This window comes from Aegilops tauschii, chromosome 3, assembly GCF_002575655.3.
Source record: "Aegilops tauschii subsp. strangulata cultivar AL8/78 chromosome 3, Aet v6.0, whole genome shotgun sequence".
Classification (NCBI taxonomy): domain Eukaryota; kingdom Viridiplantae; phylum Streptophyta; class Magnoliopsida; order Poales; family Poaceae; genus Aegilops; species Aegilops tauschii.
Genome location: NC_053037.3, coordinates 286,986,267 through 287,000,540, shown reverse-complemented (window position 1 = coordinate 287,000,540; position 14,274 = coordinate 286,986,267).

The following is a 14,274-nucleotide window of genomic DNA, read 5'->3' as shown; positions in this document are numbered from 1 at the left end:
GCGGAGAAGGCGCGCATGGTGGCTGTCACGGTGCAAGCCGGTTGCGCCCGCGCCGAGCCCGCAAACCGGGTGCGGACCCGGAATCTACCTTTGAGACCTTGAATGCCACGTGGATCCTGCAATCTAAAGGAGCAATTTGGATCAGTCGACTCTTGTGAGCCGTTGGATGCAACATGGATGGCTAGAAGGGCTTCTTCAACCTCTGAAATTGATGCACTGTTCATTTTCTCAGCCCGCCACACGCCTAACCGCCTGCCGCCGCCGCCCCGCCCTCCCCTGAACCGCCTGGCACCGCCATGCTCCCCCACCCCCGCCATCCGTTTAACCCCAGGCACGATCCTTTTTTTCGGCGAACTGCATTCCACACCCAACACTCATAAGATAGATCATGGGCACCCTACCACCCTAATATAGATACCGGGGTAGCTTCTCTGCCGTCTTCTTCCTTCGTTCCGCCGAAATTCTTTCACAAATCGACTGACCCTAATTATACTACTAGTACGAACGTATTAAGTACAGTAGGAACACAAAGATATTAGCAGTAGTACCAACTGCAAGAAGAACAGTAGTAAGACATAGTACTAGTACTACTGTATGTACTAAAGAGTTCAAATAACGAGAAAGAACATAAAGTTCAAATAACGAGAAAGAACATAAACATAGTTCTGCTGGGGGCTCAGCACAACACACCCCTAAAATAAAACTAAGCAACTAGTCTGCTTGACACTGTAGTAGAACCAGCATGAGCGATGGCACTGCCACCTTACTCGGAGTCCGAGTCCACATCCTCGACTTCGTCCTCGTCCCTCTTCCTCTTCGCTGCTGCTTCTTTGCTTGAACCGGACACTGGGCTCTGCTTCTTCATGCAACCCTTGTAGATATTTAAACAAAGGTAGGCATCCATTGCTGCGTACAGGATGTGATCTTCATCTATTATCTTCGACTCTCATGCATAATGAAACTTGTGGTGAGGTTTCTTCAGTTTAGCGTACGAAGGATCAATCATGGCTGCTGCCAGGGTCAGCATTGAAGGCTAAGAGGAGGACACTAGGCTTGCCTTCTGGAGATTGAAGGGCTGGCCTACAACGAGGCCTATCTGACCCAGGATATCCCTATCATTCCTAAAGTCTAAAGTAACGAATTTCACTCTTTCGTCCTTGAGGAAGTTCTTAAAATCCTGGCACTCAACGTCGGCATGGCATATGTGGTAGACCAAGCACACGTTATGTACGCAAACCTGGATCACGGCGGGCTTCTTCTTCTCTGCCTCCTTTAGAATCTTCTCGCTTTCCGGGACTATGGTGTACTCAACATCTAGCCCAGCGACCCACTCATCCTTTGAACTGTTGACCATGCATGGGAAGCGAGCAAGGCATGCTTTCACCATCGCAGAACCACGGGTGTAGATGACGATGAACTCATGCCGGTGATGGCTCTAACCTGGTACTAAGCAGCGACCATGGAGATTTGGGAGGCCATGGATTTGGAGGAGGGTTAGGAGAAGTTGAACTGGTGTAATGTGAAAGCACGGGACGACTGGGAGTGAACTATTGTAAGGTAGAAGACGGGGACGAGTAGGGCATGCGAACGGCGTGGGGTTGTTGGCTTGCCCGATGGATAAACGGCTGCAAGCCCCCAAAGAGTTCTTGAGTATTATGCGGGACCCACTAGATGTCATGTCTACTAGACCCATATCGTAGGCCTGACGGTATAGCTTCTGCCTGTTCGCACGCCATGCCGGTGCGTGGATGTAACTTCACTTAATTCCCTCAACCCTCGCGCCTCCCACGACCTTCGGCTCCCTCGCGCGGTCGCGCCCTTTGAGACTTCGACCGGCTATAAATGAGCAATTTTTTTGCCTACTCCGCATGCATGATACTCCCTCTGATCCTTTTTACTTCTGTCAACCGTTTGCAAAGTTTTTGACCAAATTTATACTAAAAATATCAATATCTACAATACTGATTATAATGAGTATAAAAACTACGTTTTATAATGAGTATAAAAATATTGATTTGACATTGTGAATGTTGATGTACATTTTTGTAAGTTTGGTCAAAGTAGAGGTACATTGACTTCAGACAAAACTTAAATGCACAATGCAGACTAGTTCCTCCGTCCAGGTGCGTGCCATGTCCTATCTAGTCATCACAACAAGGTTAGCTATTAGAGTACTACTACCTCCCTTCTAGTTTAAAGGGCTCGATTCAAAATTTTCACCTACTCTTACCAAGATAGAGGCGGTGGAATAGTTTTTGTAGTGGTTTCTAGAGTCTGGACTCCATCTTCAGGAACCTTCGCCCCGCCTCCGCTTGTTGGCAGCCCCGTTCTCCACCTCCGGAGTCTCCTTATCAGCGGCGCTTTCTGATCGAAATGGGAGTACAGGGAATATTTAGTTAAAACAGGGCAATAGAAAAGTGTATTGGTAACTAGAAGTTATTAGGTAGGAATATAGTAAGAAAAGGGAATAACAATTGGTTGCTTAAATACTACACAATTCATTTGACATTGCTGGGTAAGTCAACATATGCAGATAGTTGAAAAGAAAACTTACTTCGAACAAAGTCTGGACGGATGATTTTGTCGGGGAAGTTAGCATATATCTCATGACTAGGCCCTTTTATGTGCAGTGCAATTTTAGTGCCAGCTTTCAGTACATAAAACTTTGCAATTTCATTCCAAAAGCCAGTGCCAAAATAGGAGTCACCACTTTCATCAAGTCTTACAGTAGCAATGATTGTAAATCCATGGTTTGTGTGCAGTATGACATCCGTGGAGCCTTGATCTATGTAAAGGGAAAAATTGTGCACTACATAATCGGTTGCATAGCGAGGGATGTTCTGCAAAAAATGGTAGGATTGTTAAGCAAAATATGGGCCCAAATTGAAAGAACCGTACAACAGTTGAAATCGAAGGACAAAAATTTATAATTAAACAGATAGGGTAAACATGATGTCATGGAAAAATGAGAGTAATCGAAAGAACAATACATCATTAATTTGCCTAATATAGAAAGAAGAGGGGAAAAAATCCCCTTTGACGTATATGGTGCATGTGGCACCTTTTATCCAAATGTAGCAATATTTAGAATATGTTCAGGAAAGTAGGCCATGCCAACCGATTTCGGGTGAGATTGAACATACCGCGCGCGTCCTCAAGTTATCTGGTACGGTGAGATGGAATCTCTGGCGGCGGTAGCAAAGTCCTGAAGTGTCGGTGCACTGTACATTCTATGAATGAAAGAAAACCCTCAAATCAGCTCGAATGAAAATGAATTCACGGCGTTCCGCCGGGCGATTAAAGGAGGCCGATGAACTGGGATAAGAGATGAGATAATATCTCGTTAAATTAGTTACCTTGTCGTCCATGAGAAAGAACCCTCAGTACGGCAGATTTCCCAATAGAGCGGAGCTGGGTCGACCGCGAGCAGCGTCGAGAAAGTCGATGGCGATAGGCGGCGGCAAGCGGAAGTGGCAAAATCCGGTGGGCTTCGCCGGCAGCCTGGCGGCAAGCGTCGAGCTAAGTATTTACCGCCGCGATAGGCGGTGCCATGGCATATACGCGGAGGAGCTTGTGCAGGTGTGAATGGGGAACGTACCGGAGGGGCCGAGGGGGTAGCGGGCGAGGTGAGGGTTTTTATGATGTGGGGATGGTGAGGGTTTTCTTTTTTGAATTGGGTGGTGAGGGTTTTCTGTCCCACAAAGAATTTTGGGGGCGACGGTTTGCTAGAGCGAACCGTGTGTGATTGACGTAGCAGGCAAAATGAAAGTCATTGCATACGGTTCCAATTTTCGGAACCGTGTGTGATTGACGTACTACCTCCATCCTGGTTTATTGGTCCCCCATTGTAATTTTTACCAAAATTTGGCGAAATATTTAACATACTCAAACATAGATAATAAGCGTACACGTACATAAGCATAGTTCAACCGTCATTAAGCATACTCAAGCGTACATAGTTTGATCCATCCACATCTCATCTCACATGCGGCCGGCACGATCCTGAAGCTTCTCCAGGTACTCGGTGTACGCGCCGTGCACCGCCCTGCGAGAATACTTATGCTTGAAGGATCCAACGGCCTGTCCTTTTGCATGCGCCAGAACACTTAGATACACGTCATGAAGCTTCTGGTTGCAAAATGGGCATCCATAGCTGCCGGTCCAGGTCCAAATACGCCTGTTATGCATTCCCGCATAAAGCTCCCGCAGGATTTGCCTCTTGTACCTCCTCTGGCCATCTTCATCCTCGCTGTCCACATCGTCAGACAACACCTATACAAATAGTAAAACAAATTTGGCATCAAATCAATGATTACATGCCGTGAAGCAGGATTAGGAATTTATGGCTATTTATTTATACATATCCAGAGATTATGGTCCGATTTTTAAGCACACTCGTCTGATTTCATGGATTGGGAGAACATAACCACAGGATTTCTATTCCAAAAAGGGGGAGGCAGGAGTAACCAGAGAAACCCTATGATCTATTTGACACATAACTGGGTATAGATGACTAACCAGTTGTCCGTCATCGTCGGAGTCGTCGTCGGAGTCATCGCTGGAGTGGTCGTCGGAATCATCGCCGGAGTGGTCGTCGGAGTAGGTGTGGAACTCCGCCTCCGGCTGTGGAAGCTCGACGTCGTCGATGACGTCATGGTGCAGCGATAACTCGCCGGCGGTGACGGCAACCTCTGTCTCCATGTCCACGCCGTGCTCCCCGTGCTTTAGCAGCCCGGCATCGCCACTCCCTCCGATGGGGCTCTTCGGCAGCATCCTCATACACTGACGGCTTTGAGGACTGAGAGCGGCGTCGAGGATGCAAGTGGAGAGAGAGAGAGAGAGGATTGTGTGTGCGTAGCAAGGATGGGGGGTGCGGCCGCTCGGGCGCACCATTAATATGGAGTAGTGGGAGTTGTGGGAGAGAGGCGGGCGGCGGTCAAACCGATGGCTCGCCTCCCGGTGAGCCTGCGCACCGGACTGCTGGCATGCCTACCAAAGTTTCACACAGCTACTCGCACGCCTCCCGATGTCACTGCGCAGCGAGCACGCCTCCGTCAATTCCCACACCTGCACGCACGCCTCCCCGTCTGCCTGCGCGGCGGACTGCTCGCATGTGTCCCGTCAACTCATGCCTGCTTGCACGCCACACGGGTCGCGCGGCGGCACGTATATTGTTTTTCTATTTGGATGATTAATGCTGTCGCTTTATTGCTTAACCAAAGCATGGCACGTATCCATTGTTGGTCTAACGCTCACGGTTTGAATAAATAATCCATTTGGGATATTGGTTCCCAATTATTAATAATCTCCCGTTTGTAATTAGATAAAGATTACATCAAAACTGGTCTCAAATTTGACAAAAAAAGTACAATGCCACTTTGTATTGGTGTCCATATGACAACACGATAAGTTTCATGAACTTCAAATAAGTTTTGGATGTACTAGAATTTAAAAATCAAGATTCTGAATGTTTGAAATTTGTTGCACGGGGAGTAAACATGCACCCAGTGAGACACATGTGTCTTTGCAATCCATTTAGGTGCATTGTCACGTGTGCATGTAGCTCAAATTTGATTTTTGCACATTATACCCGTAGAAAATCAATCAATCAATGTACTAAAACGTCTTAATGATCTCTGTGATTTTTTTGAAATTAAAACGTCCCTCCTTTGGTAACATGTATTTTCACCGCGGGATAATTAATTTAACATGCATCATAGTTGCGGTGGATTCGCGGTGTGTGTGTGGGTGTGTGCGTTTGGGGGTGGCGGGTGGCTCGTAGTACACTACGAGTTGTGAGCCACCGTGTGGGTTGGCCGTTTTGTTAGGTAGGCCGGTGCCACATCAGAGTCGTGAAATCGTTATTTAAAACATTACACAACCCTTTCATACATAAATGTTTTGGCCACATGCAGTCGATGGTTGTCCTAAACGACACTCGATACTCGCGTGTGACGCTTTCTGTGGGCCAGCGAGGTCATCATCCATCACTTTTACAAACAGCCAGCAGTGAGGTTAATTTGACCAGCAAGGTAGAATCTTTTTTGTTTGTGTTATCATGGTATATAGTACGCGTCGAAGAGGTGGGAGGGGACTAGCATATATACTATACGTACGCGTCCGTGAACAAGTACACCTCACTCAGTGTCGGGACTTTTTGGTTACCGAGGCACGTGCCACATCAAAATTGTGAAATTGGTTATTCAAACATCACACAACACCTTTTTGGGCCACATGCATATCCTAGCTAGGACACTCACGTGTGACGCTTCCATCTGTGGGCCCACGAGGCCATCACCGATGCATGCATGCATCACTTTGATCTACATCGGGAGAGGTTAATTAATTTCACCATCGATGAGGATTCTTTTGGGTTGTACATATATTACGGCGGGAGCATATAGTATGCGGCGAAGAGGGGGGAAGGGGACCATCATATGTAGTACGCTTGATATGAACCTCACTCTGTGTGGGTGCATGGTTTACGGTTTTTGAGGCATGTGGCACATCAAAGTTGTGCATTTTGGGTATTCAACATATATATGTTTGGCCCACATGCAAAGCGGTGGTGGTTGTCCTCTCGCACCCACTTAAGCGGTTATCAGTGATATCGATGCTTTCCATCTGTGGGCCCGCTTGGTCCATCACTACTTTTTTCCTGACAACAAGAGAGGTTAATTTGACTTAGGAGGGGATTATTATTGTTGCTCTGGGATGACATGCATGATACAATTTGAGCACACACACATGCATGTGTACGCATGAATCCCTCCCATCGAGTCGGAGTGGCTAGTACAATGACACATCATGAACCGATCTCGCTCTGTGTGGGGAGCTAGTGTACGATTTTTGACACACGCGCCACATCAATGTTGTGTATTCAAACATGCATGCACGCATCACCTCCATACATATGCATGTAGTGGTTGCCTTCGAACGATACACTCTCTCGCGTGGTTATCGGTGACAAGCCTATATATTCGTGGGCCCGCGTGGACATCCATGATCACCTTGACCAACAACAAGATAGGTTACCATGGCGGATTATTCATTTGGTTCGTGTTATCATAGTATAGGTCATGGTGAGATTCAGACCTAATTAAGTTTGAGCGCATATACTATGCACGCATGCATGCATGAATCCCCGTCGTTGGCTTGAAGTGTGGTGTAACATACATATGCATCGTCAACCTAACCCTCACTCAGTGTGGGGATTTCTAGTTCGAAATCACGGTGCCACATCAAAGTTGTTCCATTGTCGCATGCAGTGGTTGTCTTCGGGGACTAGCTACTTGCATGATTATTGGCGAGCTAGCCCATCTCCAGGGTCGCATGGACGGCCATCACTTTGACCAACAACAAGAGAGAGGTTGTACGACCAAGGTGGATTATTCTTGGTCCATTTTACGATCCATCTTGGTGAGATATATGCCTCTCTGGCCCGCCAACTGAAAGTGTGTGTGTGTGTGGGGGGGGGGGGGTTGCTACTTCGCACTTTGCTAGGTAAACCTCGGTTGGGGGGGCATGCATTCATAGCTTAGGATTCCCTTCATGGCGACACAAGGGGGGGCTGCTAGCTACTTCGCACTTTGCTGGGTGAACCTCGGTTGGGGGGGAGGGGCATGCATTCATAGCTTAGGATTCCCTTCGTGCCGACATAAGGGGGGCTGCTAGCTACTTCGCACTTTGCTAGGCGAACCTCGGTTGGGGGCATGCATTCGTAGCTTAGGATTCCCTTCGTGCCGACACGAGGGAGGGGTGGCTGCTGGCTACTTCGCACTTTGCTAGGGTGAACCTTGGTTGGGGGGGAGGGCATGCATTCATAGCTTAGGATTCCCTTCGTGCCGACACGAGGGAGGGGGGCTGCTAGCTACTTCGCACTTTGCTATGGTGAACCTTTGTTGGGGGGGGGCATGCATTCATAGCTTAGGAATCCCTTCGTGCTGACACGAGGGAGGGGGGCTGCTAGCTACTTCGCACTTTGCTAGGTGAACCTCAGTTGGGGGGGCATTGCATTCATAGCTTAGGATTCCCTACATGCCGACACAAGGAGGGGGGCTGCTAGCTACTTTGCACTTTGCTAGGGTGAACCTCAGTTGGGGGGGGGGCATGCATTCATAGCTTAGGATTCCCTTCGTGCCGACACGAGGGAGGGGGGCTGCTAGCTACTTCGCACTTTGCTATGGTGAACCTTTGTTGGGGGGGCATGCATTCATAGCTTAGGATTCCCTTCATGTCGACACGAGGGAGGGGGCTGCTAGCTACTTCGCACTTTGCTAGGTGAATGAATCTCAGTTGGGGGGCATGCATTCATAGCTTAGGATTCCCTTTGTGCTGACACAAGGGAGGAGGGGGCTGCTAGCTACTTCGCACTTTGCTAGGTGAACCTTGGGTGGAGGGAGGGGGCATGCATTCATAGCTTAGGATTCCATTCGTGCCAACACGAGGGAGGGTGGGGGCAAGCAATACCGTGCGCTTTGCGAGAGAGGTGCCACATCGAAGTTGCATTTGGTATTTGAAAATCAAACCACCCTTTTGATACATAAATTTGGTCCACATGCAAGTGTGTTCGTGTTCTGACCTTCTCCCGCGTCATTTTTCGCCAAATTTATGAACATTAGACAAGTCGGATGACGCAACAGACACGGTTCACTCAAACTAACAGTGTGCCACACCCGTGCACCTGTCACGCACACATCCACACAGTACATTGGGCTCCACGAGGCTCCCCCTCTCAAAAATATCTGCCCGCCTCGAGGGTTTTTCTGTTTCATAACACACAGTTGTTATCTCCGGACCGTGTGCGATGTTTCTTGTTCCCAATCCTGCCTGCATCCCTAGAAAATATCTACCCGCCTCGAGGGTTTTTCTGTTTCATAACACACGGTTGTTATCTCCGGACCGTGCGCGATGTTTCTTGTTCCCAATCCCGCCTGCATCCCTAGAAAATATCTGCCCGCCTCGAGGGTTTTTCTGTTTCATAACACACGGTTGTTATCTCCGGACCGTGTGCGATGCACTATCATCAAAATTTTCAATAGCCCGGCATTTCACTCCCACGTTTGACTCCCGCGTAGTAAAATTTTCAGTACCCGCGTCATTTCCTCAAACACCCCGCGCCCCCCTCCACACACACACACACACACACACACACGCACCAAAACCTCCTCGGGCGTGCGCGCGCGCACACACACACACCCTCCCTTGCTCGAAACCCTAGCAAGGTCCCCGCCCCCGCAAGGCCTCCATTGTCAACATCTGCCGGTTTGCCCGTGCAGCTTACCCACCGATCTGCATACCCAGGCCACCCTGAGTTTCTTAGATGACGCCTGCCAAACGCCCCCTTTCCCACATATCCCCATTCCCATCCCCATACCCCACTCCAGAGCGTCGCAGCCTAAGCCCGGCTACGCTTCCCGTGGAGCTCGAGGAGCGACTGACCCAAAAGAGGTGTATAGCGGTCTCTTCGCCCGACGTCGCCGAGGAAGCTGACGACCATTACTGGTGGCAGGCGCTCAAGCAGCGGGCTAGAGTATGCGGGCATGTCTCGACCGCCGGCTACGACATGGAGGTCATCGACAATGACGGCCTGAGGCGGGCTGTGTCACAGGTTAAGTGGCCCACCCCCAACCCCTTGGGTTCAACCACCGTCGATCTCATCCATGGCCCCGCCGCTGATCTCCTCTGGCTTGCTGTCAACAATTTGCCATTCTACATCGCCATCGAGCCCCTTTTGTCTTTTCTGAAGGACACGTTCTGCGACGCTGGCTTGGGATCCACAGCTTCCAAGTCAGACCTCATCGACGGCGACCACGAGGAGGGCACCCTCTCCGGCTCTTCCAAGGGGAAAGAGCCCATCTGCTCTTCCAAGGGGAAAGCGCCCGTTTGCGCCATCAGGGAGGGCACCCTGCAGCTGTGCTCTTCCAAGGGGAAGGAGCCCATCTGTGACAACATGGAGCACATATATGTGCAATTATTTATTGTGCAGTACATTTCATCAATCCAGTTTTAAACATACCGATAGGAATGCATATATTTGCTTGCTGTTAAGCCTGTTATAGCTAGCATATGCCTCTTTTAAAGTTTTTGTGATTGTTCGGTTGTTTGTAGTTAGCATATGTTCAGTTTCAAATGCTATCTTTGGTTGTTCGTAGTATGCCTTGTTTATTCCAGTTATTCACAATGTGATGTTCTATATGTGCAAGTATGAACTGTGCAGTTGAATTTCATCAGTACCAGTTTCAACAATACCACTATGAATGACTACATTTGGTTGCTGCATCTTGTAGTTAACACGCCTTTCCATTTGTATTTAACCATAACCAGTGTACTTAGACCGGCACAATAGCAGTTTGAATGACTATTTGCTTGTTGTTAAATGTTAGGCATGTTGCAGTTAGCACACCTTTCCACTTGTTTTGCTTTACTAGCGTGCTTAAACCTGCACACTGAAGCTATCTTTTGGAGATTATTTTGTCTGCCATGTATAGTTTTGGTTGATGTTTAGCCTGTTGTGCTTAACATGCTTCTCGATGTACCTACACAGGAAAATTTTGTGAACGACTGCTGTTTTCCATCGAGGTTAGTTTCATCCCATGGCTTATACGTGCTCACTGTTCAGGATATCGGTAGCTGGTACCATATAGGCCGGCGGCTAATAAGGGACTAATCGGTGAATCGGACTTTTAACTGAATATATCTGCAACCCATTTTTCGTTAGGTTAACTAGGGCCATATGTAATATATCTGAGGCTACATAGCAACATGCACTGTACTTAATGTCTAAATATGCAATCCTAGGCTACATAGCAACAAGGAAGAGTGTTACATTAATGTTCTAATGATGTCTAGATATACGTAGAAGAGCAGCAACAGCAACAACACAGCCATGTTTGGATACTCAACTTTGCTAGATGTTAGAGTTAGTTTCTAGCTCATTACTAACCCTGAACTAACTCCATCCAAAGAGTTGTTTGGATGGCAGGGTTAGATTGACAATAAATGCACTAGGAGAACTAGCTCCAATTAGCACATCTTGGGTTGGATAGTTTTTTTGGGTGGGTTATAGATGCAACTAGCTCAAACTAGCCCTCATGTTTAGATATACTTTAGGGCCATTTGAGCCTGAACAAGCTCAAACTGACTGTAACCCATGGATACAGCAATAGTTAATCAGCTGATAATTTGTAAGAATCAACTAAACTCCTTCCGGCCCATAATATAAGATGTTAATTCATCTAATATGTGAGTATATTGGATGTTATAAGATACTCCCTCCGTTCCTAAATATTTGTCTTTTTAGAGATTTCAAATGGACTACCACATACGGATGTATATAGACATATTATAAAAGAGTGTTTTACTATATCATTGTGCAATTGCTGTTTAGCTTCTAATATTAACTTGGTGCTTTTAGGTACATATGTCATTGGTAAAGATATGCGTTTCGACCCTTTCTGCGTATGGGGCAATGAGATATCGATGAACCAGCATCAAGTGAGGAAGCTGATAAAGATTGTTAGTAAAACGAGTCCAAAGATGGCAATTAAACTATTTGTTTACACTTTATCCAAGACAATAGCAAACTGCAGGACGGTAAGTAAGAACTCTGCAGCCTTCTTTTTACTGCCCATAATGAGTTGTGTTAGATGACAATGTCTGAATCTTTTTCCTTTGGAGTGGTTGCCAAAGCGTTTACTCAAGATTACCTCTCAGACTACATGATTGGTGGGCATGCAAAGGTTAAAGTATTTCTACCAAAACACGATGATTATCTAGATGTTTTCATGAAGATCGTGAAGGATGGGCGGTCGGCCATCACAAGGGGTTGGACTAGAGTCGTGCGTGCCTTCTGCATGGAGGAGGGCACAATATGGGCATTCCGCTTCACCTTGTTCAGCAACCAGAATATATTTCGCCTCTTTCTTTACCGTCTTTAGTAGTACAAGTATACAACTGTGGTTCATCATTCTTTATTTGGTTCTTATGTAATTCTTGAACATATGTACCTATGAATCAAATAATGCATTGGTTGTTTGAACCTGATGGATATGAATAAAGCTGTAGCATAGATTCAACTTCAAATTCAAATCCAAATCCGGTAAAATTTGGAAAAGCAGCAATTAAATTACGGTGAAATTACGCTCTCGGGGTTGTTACAGCACACACAGTTGGTAAAACACAAACATTTGCGATATGCACCATAATCCGAGATGGTTCACAGAGAGGAAACGTGTGCAAGCATGCACACAGTTGCCGTTTGCAAAGCGTGTGCGATGTCAGACAATATCACAAACGGTGCGGGCAAACTAAATGTTTGCGTTAGTTGCCTTATCGTACACGATTCGCAACCATAAACTGTTTATGATGAAGTATGCATCGTAAACGTTGCACCACAGAATAGCGTGTGCGATAGTTGTCATGTACGACGATGTTACGACGGTCCGACGTTTCGTAATCCTGTCCGACACTCGTACGATGATTAGCTAATCTTCTTAATGGTGAACCGTTTGTGATGGGCCGTGCATCATACACGTTCTATAATAGTGAACCATTTGTGATGGGCCCCGCATCGTAAACGTAGCACCACAGAATACCGACTGCGATGGCAATGCGAGCAGAAACGAGTAGGAGTACTGTAGGGGCCCTATCCCCGACGGTTTCTGGGTCGTGTGGGAAGGACCCCCCTATCGCCCACACTCACTTGGCGACGGTTCCAAATGCCGTTGCGAAAAGGGGTTAAAAACCGTTTGTTTAGGACCCATGCGTACTAGTGACCCCCAGCCCTAGTTGCTGCTGCTGCTGTTTTCAATGTACAATCAGTAGTATATTTCGTCTGTTGGTTGAATAAATGTGTTGTTAGAACGACAAACACAATGTTTTGGAAGTCGTTGCACGGTCCGATCCTTTAGTGCTCCGTACCGTACGTAGCATACTATTTTTATATGGAACACATTTTCCACTTATTGATAACATGCAGCCCACTGATGAAGGCCCAATAGAGGAGCCCATAATTAACTGGAAGGGAGGCTCTCACATGAATCTGGCCGAGATACATGCTCATGGTCCCCTAAACATAAATACGTAAATAAATAAATAAAAGTAAATGCTCATGCACCAGTTCTTTAAATTCACGATTGAACAGGAGGATATTATTTCCTATGATAGTGTCGTTACATTCAGTCGATATATTTCTTAGGCAAAGATAGCGACCAGTCTTCTTTCTCCCACCATTTTCTTCCTGCAACCAGCGGACCCATGCAAATCGTAGTCAACATCGTAAATAGTTCCGGTCCATTTTTATTTTTCAATAAGAATGTCCAACCCAGCCCAGCAAATTGACGACAACACTTTATCCTCCGCCTTGGTGCGCTCGCCGCGGCGCCGCCGTCTGGCCCTGTCAACATAGTGAATCGGGACAGGACTGTAGTTGTGAGTATGACAGTACGGACCCACTAGGTCCACTCCCGAACACAAGCAAGCGCCTCTTTTACTACTCAGATGCACCCCTCGTTTTTTACTCTAATCCACCCTGCTGATATCTGGGACCCACATTATTTTCAACGTATAGTCAATTAACGACAGAATTGCACAACTTTTTTTTTGAGGATTTGTTCGGAGGAGCAGGCTATAAACTGGGTTGTGCGGTCTCTGTGGCCCGTCTAACAACATGACCAGCCCAGCAGTTTTTTCTTTGGGAAAATAGGTAGGCCACTATTTCTTTTTCAAGAATACCCAAGCTAGGCCTATTTGTTTTCTCTGACTTACTGGGCTGCAAATCTTTCAAGCGAGGAGGGATGCATTCCGGCCTGGCTGAAGAGTATGGTCAGTATCTGTTAAAAGTAAATGGGAAAATTAGTTTATCTTTTTGTTTTTGTGCTTCACTAATATTTTATATTTCATTGGATTTTAACATGACATAGTACTAATTTATTTTTAAATTTGTTTTAGTATGTACTAATTTTTGGATTAAGAATATTTTGTTCCCCAGCAAAAATTTGTGAATTTTCAAAATTTCGCACATTTTTAGTTCAATTTTTTAACCCTGGTACTGACGAGAAAATGGGCAGAAATTCTAAAAATGGCTGCAATAAATTCCATATGAATTAGAAAATGAGTAAAAATTATAGAAATAATAGCAAATGGGTTGTACACGCCACAGATTCCGAGGCTGACTTGTTTACGCAAGGCTTTATCAGTCAACACACGATTCTAGCAGCAGTGACTGTTGGATGTCCATCCAACGGCCGACGTGCTTCTTTAATCTCTGATCTT